The following is an 11244-nucleotide window of genomic DNA, read 5'->3' as shown; positions in this document are numbered from 1 at the left end:
ACATCTATGTACTTGTACTCACCAAGAATAAACCTAAAAGTCCACTAAGACATTTGTGTTTTCCTGTAAAAACTGATTCCTGTAAAAAAAACAAGACATCATGGTGTGCAAACTTCTTCTAGGCAAGTTAAAGGATGCTGGTATTAGGAATAAATGGGAAATGTGTAAATCATCAAGTATTCTTTGGGTATTGTCATTTAGATGGTAATATATGGAACATAAATTTAAAATTCAAAATTTTATTTATGATGATTTTTTTTTTACCCTTTCATGTAAATCAATAGCCTGTGGCTGTTTTTTCTTCAGGGTACACCTTAGTATACCTTAGTGGTGAAAATGTGGTCATCCCAATAGCCCGAGATAAACTCAAGTTCTGCTCCTTACTTGCTTAAAGTTTGGGCCTATTATTTTTCTTCTCTCTTTCTCTCTCTCTCTTTTTTTTTTTCCCCCCCAGATTCCCTACCTATATCATGCAGGTAATAATAAAAACAACACATGACCCTTGCATTGAGTGAAATTAAATGTATTCCCACAAGGAGCCCAAAAGTATGGCAAGAACATAATAAACTTTATTAATATTCTTTATTTGCCTAAAAGTTTTATTAAAATTAAAAATACATAAGGAAGTATCATGTTTACTTAAAAAACAAGAATACAAAACTAGTAAATATGTACAAAAACAAACATTAACAATATATAATAATTAAAATGTTCTATCAAATTATTGGAGATCAGCTCAACTTCAAGGCATTTTTTAAAGCAAATCATTATTAATGTAGATATAAAAATCTACCACTTTTCATCTTTACAGTATTCAAAAAATAGTACAATTACAGGTGTATGTGGGATTTGAGGCAATTAAACCAAGTGTTAGGTGAAGAAAAAAATGGATTCTGTAAATAAAATCTGAAATACCCATTTTAAACATAGTAACAAACAAATAGGTATAATTATACCTATAATATAGTCTATTACCCAGGCTCTAAGATTTCACTTTTAATTAAAATTTTCTCATTTATTCCATATTCTAACATTCATCACTGTCAGATTTTGGTATAAGAAATTTTTAAGAAAGAAACTTCTATTTAAAGATGATTTTTCTCTAGTTAAGTAGACATTTCCATCAGCCTTTTCTTGTTTCACTGCTGAATGTGTATGAGATTTCCAGGATCATTAGACCTCTGAGAACAGAAACCACAATAAAAGGCTACAAATAAAATGAACAGAAACAAAGGAACTCATGAAATGAGCAAATTACATAAAAGAGATGGGAATTTATTTTAAAAGTAATAATCTGAGAAGAGGATCAAATATAAGATGATGTAAAAAGGAAAAGTCAGAAAATTAAAGGAGCTTTCAGGAATTAAAAGAAATATGAATTTAAAAAATCAAAAGTTTAATACAAGGTAGGAAGGTAGAAGGATAAAGATAATGAAATTATCTTCCAAATTAAAGATAGGCAAAGCATAGAATAGTAAGAGAGAAAATATAAGGAAATTGAGAATCAATATAGAAATTCAAGCATGCATTTTTTGGAAACTGGATTAAAAAGAAAAGGAAAAACTAAAGGAAAAGATATCATAGAAATAATGTAACAATTATCCTCAGCATAAATTTGTGTGAATTTGTCTATGCATATGTGCTCAGCATAATGGATAAAATAAAAGCCCTCATTAAGACATATAATTGTTAAATGGAAAGATGTCGTGACAGAGAGAGACAAAGACTGAGAGAAAGCTTTAAAAATAGAAAAAAAGGCGGGGCTGGGGGGGTGATCACAAAACTTTTTGAACATAAGTATCCTAACAGCAACACTGAGAGCTAGAAGAAAATGAAAAAAAAAAAAAATCTCAAAATGTTTTTGCGACTGGGGCAATTGATTTCAAATCTGAGTTATGTACTTAAATAAGTCATCAATTTTGAGAGTGGGATAAAGAAAATTCTAGATAAGTAAGTCGCCCAAAATTTCAGGCCTGTGACCACTCTTTTAGGTGAAACCAACAAATATCAGTGCTTAAATCACAGAAAAGGAAAATTTCAGGTTCTGAGAAAAGACCATTTGATAAGCAAAAATGATAAAGAGACTCATCAGAATGAGAGTCAAGAGAACTGGAGCATCCTTGCATGCGTAGCCGGTTCAGATTTGAGCAAGACAACAGCTCATAAGGAAGGGAGAAAGGTGTATGTAGTGAGCGGGGGTTCCTTTGGAGTTCTACACTGAGAAGCTGTTTTAGACTGTTGTGCAATGTAAAGAACTAGCAATAGGTACATAGAGAAATGAACACATAAATAAGACCTAATTGATTCTGAAAATGAAAAAATAGAACTGAGCAAACGTAAATGTAAACACAGTGAATCACTTGACTCAGAGTAAATGATATCTATTTGGTCATAATATTGTAAATGCTGAAAATTAATTTGGCCAAAACCTGTGATATATTAGGTAGAAGCAGGGGACAGTATTGTGCTTGAGCTGATTAAACCATAAAAACAAGTCAAGAGATTATGCTTGAAAGTGAAGTCGCTCAGTTGTGTCCAACTCTTTGCGACCCCATGACTGTAGCCCACCAGGCTCCTCTGTCCATGGGATTCTCCAGGCAAGAATGCTGGAGTGGGTTGCCATTTCCTTCTTCAGGGGATCTTCCCAACCCAGTGATTGAACCCAGGTCTCCTAGATTGCAAGCAGATGATTTAAATAAAACTGCAAGGTAAGCATTACAATTAAAAAAAAAAAGGAAGTGAATACCAGATAAAAGTGCAATATAATAATACAAAAATAATATAATAATCAGGACTTCAGTGTAGGTGGATAGTTCACTTACATCTTATTAGGATCTTTTTACTTTGAAACTTGGTCAATGTATTAGTTTAAAGATACATATATATTTAATATGTACATTTCTCCTTGATATCTGGATGAAATAAAAGCAGACCTCCCATTCCTCAGTGGTTCCAAGAAGGGCACTGCCAAGCTTATTTGCTCTTCTGAGTCTTAGTTAATTATCCCTTCTATGGGATGAGGAATAAGTGAACACTAGCAGATTCTCCAAATGTGGCTAAGAAAGCATGCAGAGAACCATTGCCTTAACAGGAGGGATAAAGAGCGAAGGCAAATCACTTCCAAGTTGTCAGGGACCCGAATTAGAACTGGAACAGATTTTTAAAGTGTGAGCCAAGGAGTTTTGTGGATTTTTAGCCTGGATTTGACAGAGCAGAGTGGCCAGTTCCCACTTGTTCCATCAGTGCTCCTTGCTTATGGCCAGAGGAGAAAAAAAAAAAAAAAATTAAAAAGATTGAACTTTTGACTGAATATTTTCTAAAATATATCTTGGAATTCCTATACTACAGTAAAGGTCAGAAAACTGTACCCTGTTGGCCAAACCTCACCCTTTACCCATTTGTATATGGTCATTTACGCTTGTCATATGGTCAAAAAAATTTTTTTTAAAGAGTATTTTGTAATACATGAAAATTATTTGAAATTCAAAGTTTAATGTTGACAATTAAAACTGTGCTGGGACACAGCCATTTCCAACCATTTACTTATCATCTCTGGATGCTCCTGCACACTAGCATAGTTTGAGATGTAAGGCCCACAGTCTAAAATATTGACTATGAGACCCTTTACAAAAAAAAGTCTGCTGAACCCTGTACTGAAAGAACATATATTATCTCATCAAAATGTTTAATTTTTTGGTCTCTCCCATACATACTCCGTGAGAGAAACTAGCAATGTTGATGAATAGTAAAATTTCTGAACAAGTTATGGAAATTAGTTGCAACAAGCTTCTATAGTTTAAACTATCACAGTCTTTGATAAGTTTAGTCAGTAACATGCAGATAGAGCTCACCCCAAATCAAGTACCATAGATTTTGGAAACAGTTCAGACTTCACTCTCTCTAGACGAACTTAGCTACCCAGGAACTGAAGATTCATGTGAACTAGCCGTTCTGTGGTCTATGATTAAATTCTCAAAATTGAACCTTTGAGAATCAAGGTTATAAAAAATCACTCTGCCAATGTGGATGTCCTGTGCAATTGGTCACTGTTCAATTAACTAGTTTGCATTAGTGTCTCCCAAATGGAGAAAGCGACGTATTCAGTTGGTGACTCCAGGCAAGCAAACAGAGATTTAACTGGGGAAGAATCTTAGGAAAGAGAAAAATAAATAAATAAATAAATGAATGAATGAATATATATATATATATATATATATATATATATATATATATATATGAGCTGTAGATACTCTGAACTTCTCAGTTACTTTTTCCCTATCATTTGGAAGTCATTTGGAAGTCATTTGAAATTCAGGGAGTCAGATAATTCACCCTGAAGCAACATTGACAAATTCCTCTTGGAGACGAATAGGACTCATAGTTGAAACTGAAAATTACTATTTCACTTTTTTTGTTGTTGCTGTTCAGTAATCAAGCTGGAATCAAGATTGCTGGGAGAAATATCAATAACCTCAGATATGCAGATGACACTACCCTTATGGCAGAAAGTGAAGAAGAACTAAAGTGCCTCTTGATGAAAGTGAAAGAAGAGAGTAAAAAGTTGGCTTAAAACTCAACATTCAGAAAAGGAAGATTATGGCATCTGGTCCCATTACTTCATGGCAGATAGATGGGGAAACAGTGGAAACAGTGGATGACTTTATTTTGGGAGCCCTAAAATCACTGTGGATGGTAATTGCAGCCATCATTAAAAGACACTTATTCCTTGGAAGGAAAGTTATGACCAACCTAGACAGTATATTCAAAAGCAGATGACATTACTTTGCCAGCAAAGGTCCGTCTAGTCAAGGCTATGATTTTTCCAGTGGTCATGTATGGATGTGAGAGTTGGACTAGAAAGAAAGCTGAGCAATGAAGAATTGTTGCTTTTGGACTGTGGTGTTGGAGAAGACTCTTGAGAGTCCCTTGGACTGCAAGGAGATCCAACCAGTCCATCCTAAAGGAAATCAGTCCTGACTATTCACTGGAAGGACTAATGTTAAAGCTGAAACTCCAGTACTTTAGCATTCTGAGGCAAAGAGCTGACTCATTTAAAAAGACCCTGATGCTGGGAGGGATTGGGGGCAGGAGGAGAAGGGGACGACAGAGGATGAGATGGTTGGATGGCATTACCCACTCAATAGACCTGAGTTTGAGTAAACTCAAAGTTTGTTATGGAGTTGGTGATGGACAGGGAAGCCTGGTGTGCTGCAGTCCATGGGGTTGCAAAGAGTCGGACACGACTGAGAGACTGAACTGAATTGAACTAACTCAGCGAGCACTGCCTCCAGCATTAGAGCACACAGATCCCAGGCCTTTCTCTCCAACAACCACATTCTTTGGCTATAAATCTGGAGACTATGCCACTCAGAAAACAAAACTTCATAAGGAAAATGTATGGTGTTGGACAGGAAGACAAACAGACATGCATCCCCCCACAAATACTGGTTTGTTAATTCATTCAACAAATGTTTTCCGAAAACCACTGTGTGCAAGGTAACGTATTAATTTAGAAATGAAGGTACATCAGTTGATTACTATTATAATTGGAGATGTACTATTGGAACAGATGAGGAAGAAATCTGTTGGCACCCTTTATAATTCTGGACTCAGCCTTCTCCAAGGCTGTCAGCTCTAGATCTGCATTCCTTAGTATAACTATATGGATAAATTATGAAGTGAGAGAAAATGGAATTCAAGGTGAAAAAAAATGTAGTGAAATTTAAATAATAAAATGTTAACATTCTAAGATAAGACAAAGATCCCAGTAATTATATCTGAAGAAGTATGAGCAGAAATCTATGGGGGAGAGTTATGAAAATGTCCCATAGCAGGCAAAAAGAAGATGATGTATTTCATATTTGTAGGGTAAATAAAGCTAATACACTCATAAAAATTGTAATTATATTTTTTCAGATTTCTGTATACTTGTTATGATGACTCACTGTGATATATAAAGGACAGAATTGGTTTCTGTATGTTGAACATCATATTATATTTCTATCTAACTCTATGAGTTTCAAACATTTTTACAGGCATCTATATTGGGGGCAGGAGGAAAAGGGGACAACAGAGGATGTGATGGCTGGATGGCATCACCGACTCAATGGACGTGAGTTTGAGTGAACTCTGGGAGTTGGGGATGGACAGGGAGGCCTGACGTGCTGCAGTTCATGGGGTCTCAAAAAGTCGGACACAACTGAGTGACTGAACTGACTGACTGACTGATATATCTCCATATTGTTTCATCAATACTCACAACTTCACTGTAGCTTGCTCCTGTGATCATTTAAAAGAAAGTTCACATAGACTTTTTATTTTTATTTTATTTGAAATTTCTGACATAAATATTGTGATGTCAGATTTTTAAGGTTTTTATTTGCCTAAATCTGTTGATGGCTTTCTTAATTTTAAATTTTAAAGTCCTTTAGTTTTTGATATGGGCTGTGTAGTTAAATTAATTTTTGATCTCCTAAAGTGAGTTCATTTTTCTCTTAAGAGATAATCTTATCATAAACAATGTAAAATGTATTTGTTAGACATTAAAAAAATATTTTATGTTGCATATTTCCCATAGATATATACCTATTCATTGACTAGTTTAATTTTTCCAATTGACCTTTTGGGAATCAAAGGCATTCCTAATTTTTTGTGCCTGTTTTCTTTGCTGCTGCTAAGTCGCTTCAGTCGTGTCCGACTCTGTGCAACCCCATAGATGGCGTCCGACCAGGCTCCAGTGTCCCTGGGATTCTCCAGGCAAGAACACTGGAGTGGGTTGCCATTTCCTTCTCCAGTGCATGAAAGTGAAAAGTGAAAGTGAAGTCGCTCAGTGTGTCTGACTCTTCATGACCCCATGGACTGCAGCCTACCAGGCTCCTCTGTCCATGGGATTTTCCAAGCAAGAGTACTGGAGTGGCGTGCCATTGCCTGTTTTCTTTAGTCATGAATAATAACTTGCCTTAATATACAATTAATTAATCTCAGTCTTTCCTTCCTCAGAAATCTGCAGGCCCTGCTCCTTTGACATCTGCATTTAATACCTCCCTTACAAGGTTTAAGAAAGGCATGAGTTTACATTTTGCTTTATAGGGGACCAGATTCTTTTGGAATGATTTATGAATTTTAAAGACTCTTTCTAAGTTTAAGTTTGGTATCTATCTACTGACTACTTATCTATATCTATCTACCAATCTCTCTTTTGTCTATTTACATAGTCTTCTCTTTGCTTTTCTCTGAACAAGTTTAAAACTTATGGCTTCATTAAAATTAGAAAAAGTTTCTTAAAATCTTAATTCACTGTTTTTGTTGTTAATTCTCTCAGTCAGGGAAACCAACCATCACCCTGTTTTCAATTGATTATGCTCCCAAGTTATAATTTTGTCTATATAACTAATTAATTTGTAATTTTTCTCAAACATTTGAAAGATTTTTCTCAGACATGTTCTCAATGTGAATTGTTTTGGTGTTTTAATTCTGCTCTTTTCTGTTCCTGATCATGTTTTCAAATTGTTAAATAGTGTCCCCATTTTAATTCTTTTCATAAATTCACTTTCCATTGCATTTTATTACTTTATCACTTCTTGTCTGAAAGTGGTTTTCTTTTTTTTGAGAATTCCTGAGAAGATTCTGTTTTAGCCTGCAATTTCATTTTATTTCTGTTGCAATATATTCAACACGTTATTCATCTCTATAGTGTCTGACATTTCCCTTTCTGATTTTTTTTCTGTACTTGAAAAAGAATTATGTAAGATTCACTTTTGCTGTGTGTTATTTTCAGTTTACTTATCTTTGAAGAGGCACAGTTTTTTTGTGGGCTTAGTTTTTTTTTATCAAAACTCTTGTAAGTGGATACATATTTTTGCTGCATTTATCTGGGAAATTTTTGATAATTCTCATAGATATTGCAACTGTGTGTCTTGGGTGGATTTTATATACTGTATTCAGTACTTGGAATGTCTTAGATTTGCAGGAGGAGAAGTAATAAGAAAATGAACACCCTGGAACATTATATTATAGGATATGTACATTTTATAAAATTTATAAATTTTATGAAACTTGTATACTGTAGTTCCATTAAGCCCAAGGCATACTCTGTCCAATTGTGAGAGTATGCAAATATGATCTAAACTTCATTAGCACTTTTTAAATGGAATTTATTTTCTCAAAAAGCCTGTGTCCTTGGTCAGAAGTTCTGATCTTCGTGCTCTCCTATAAGCTATGCTTTGCAGATGATAAGAACATCAACAAAGTTCCAAGCCATATTTTTGTTCCCTGCTGCTGCTGCTGCTAAGTCACTTCAGTCGTGTCCAACTCTGTGTGACCCCATAGACAGTAGCCCACCAGGCTCTCCCATCCCTGGGATTCTCCAGGCAAGAACACTGGAGTGGGTTGCCATTTCCTTCTCCAATGCATGAAAGTGAAAAGTGAAAGTGAAATCGCTCAGTTGTGTCCGACTCTTTGCGACCCCATGGACTGCAGCCTACCAGGCTCCTCCACCCATGGGAGTTCCCTACAAACCAGCAAAAAAAAAAAAACACCAAAAAACAACAAACACACACACACACACACACACACACAAAATAAATTGCAAAACAATGAGGACGTTAAATACCAGTCATAGCTTGTTAATTGCCCATTATTCCATTTTGAATAAAATATCACACAACTTATAAGCATTATGAAAATTGGTGTATTCCTTTTGTTTTAGTGATAAACTTTCTTTCTCCCTATCACAGGTAAAATATAATGTGAGTTCACAATGTTAAATACAAGTTTTCTATAATTAGACATATATATGCTTCAAAGTATGGGAATTATTCCCTTTTATGACATTATGACTTGGCTTTTTATGACATTATTTGTTCCAGATACAATTGAACTTCAGTCATGTTTTTATTTGAAGTACTTTCGGTATTTCAGTAGTCAGACATTTCTTTCTTCTATGGTATTAATGCAAAGAGTAAACTCAAACATTTTTAAAAAGAAAGTTATTCTATGAAATTGGAGACCATGTTATCAGTACATTTTTACAATAAAATGAAATTTTCTTTAAAAAATTTAACATCTTTTACCACTTACATTTGTTTACTTTAATTTTTTTTTCACTTCCTAAGAAAGGAAATGAACAATCATCACAAATATGGGGTATAAAAGGGTTGCTGTTTTCACATGTAACTGGAATAAGGAAATTTTGGAACCTGGATGGGAAAGACAATGATGAAATATGCAAATTAATTTTTGATAGAGAAGCAGCCTCTAAAGAGAAATAAAATAGAGATTGAAGAGTTTCAAAAAGGAATGGCTCAGATGGTAAAGAATCTGCCTGCAATGCAGAGTCCTGAGTTCAATCTCTAGGTTGAGAAGATCCCCTGGTGAAGAGAATGGCTATGCATTCCATGACTTTGCCTGGAGAATTCCATGAACAGAGAGGGTCCGGGTGGGCTACAGTCCATAGTGTTGCAAAGAGTCAGACACAACTGAGCAGCTAATACTTTATGAAGGAAAGTAAAACTTGAGAACTTGACTGAACTATAAAAGGAGATATTTAAAATCAAAAGAATGAAACTAGAACACTTTCTAACACCATACACAAAAATAAACTCAAAATGGATTAATGATCTAAACGTAAGATCAGAAACTATAAAACTCCTAGAGGAGAACATAGGCAAAACACTCTCCAATGTAAATCACAGCAGGATCCTCTAGGATGCACCTCCCAGAATACTGGAAATAAAAGCAAAAATAAATAAATGGGATCTAGTTAAAATTAAAAGCTTCTGCACAACAAAGGAAACTATAAGCAAGGTGAAATGACAGCCTTTGGAATGGGAGAAAATAATAGCAAATGAAGCAACTGACAAACAACTAATCTCAAAAATATACAAGCAACTCCTGCAGCTCAATCCCAGAAAAACAAATGACCCAATCAAAAATGGGCCAAAGAACTAAATAGACATTTCTCCAAAGAAGACATACAGAGGGCTAACAAACACATGAAAAGATGATCAACATCACTCATTATCAGACAAATACAAATCAAGACCACAATGAGGTACCATTTCACACCAGTCAGAATGGCTGCTATCCAAAAGTCTACAAGCAATAAATGCTGGAGAGGGTGTGGAGAAAAGGAACCCTCTTACACTGTTGGCGAGAATGCAAACTAGTACAGCCACTATGGAGAACAGTGTGGAGATTCCTTAAAAACTGGATATAGAACTGCCTTCAGTTCAGTTCAGCTCAGTTGCTCAGTCGTGTCCGACTCTTTGCGACCCCGTGAAACGCAGCACGCCAGGCCTCCCTGTCCATCACCAACTCCCGGAGTTCACTCAGACTCATGTCCATCAACTCAGTAATGCCATCCAGCCATCTCATCTTCTGTTGTCCCCTTCTCTTCCTGTCCCAATCCCTCCCAGCATCAGAGTCTTTTCTAATGAGCCAACTCTTCTTACGAGGTGGCCAAAGTACTGGATTTTCAGCTTTAGCATCATTCCTTCCAAAGAAATCCCAGGGCTGATCTTCACAATGGACTGGTTGGATCTTCTTGCAGTCCAAGGGACTCTCAAGAGTCTTCTTCAACACGACAGTTCAAAAGCATCAATTCTTCGGCGCTCAGCTTTCTTCACAGTCCAACTCTCACATCCATACATGACCAAAACCATAGCCTTGTCTAGACAGACCTTTGTTGGCAAAGTAATGTCTCTGCTTTTCAATATGCTGTCTAGGTTGGTCATAACTTTTCTTCAAAGGAGTAAGTGTCTTTTAATTTCATGGCTGCAGTCACCATCTGCAGTGATTTTGGAGCCAAAAAAAAAATAAAGTGTGACACTGTTTACACTGTTTCCCCATCTATTTCCCATGAAGTGATGGGACCAGATGCCATGATTTTCGTTTTCTGAATGTTGAGCTTTAAGCCAACTTTTTCACTCTCCACTTTCACTTTCATCAAGAGGTTTTTGAGTTCCTCTTCACCTTCTGCCATAAGGGAGGTGTCATCTGCATATCTGAGGTGATTGATATTTCTCCCAGCAATCTTGGTTCCAGCTTGTGCTTCTTCCAGCCCAGCGTTTCTCATGATGTACTCTGCATATAATTTAAATAAGCAGGGTGACTATATACAGCCTTGACATACTCCTTTTCCTATTTGGAACCGGTCTGTTGTTCCATGTCCAGTTCGAACTGTTGCTTCCTGACTTGCATATAGGTTTCTCAAGAGGCAGGTCTGGTATTCCCATCTCTTTCTGA

This window comes from Ovis aries, chromosome 16 (genome assembly GCF_016772045.2).
Source record: "Ovis aries strain OAR_USU_Benz2616 breed Rambouillet chromosome 16, ARS-UI_Ramb_v3.0, whole genome shotgun sequence".
In the NCBI taxonomy this organism is placed as follows: Eukaryota; Metazoa; Chordata; class Mammalia; order Artiodactyla; family Bovidae; genus Ovis; species Ovis aries.
The sequence above is the reverse complement of the archived record's forward strand: the minus strand, read 5'-3'. Positions refer to the sequence as shown.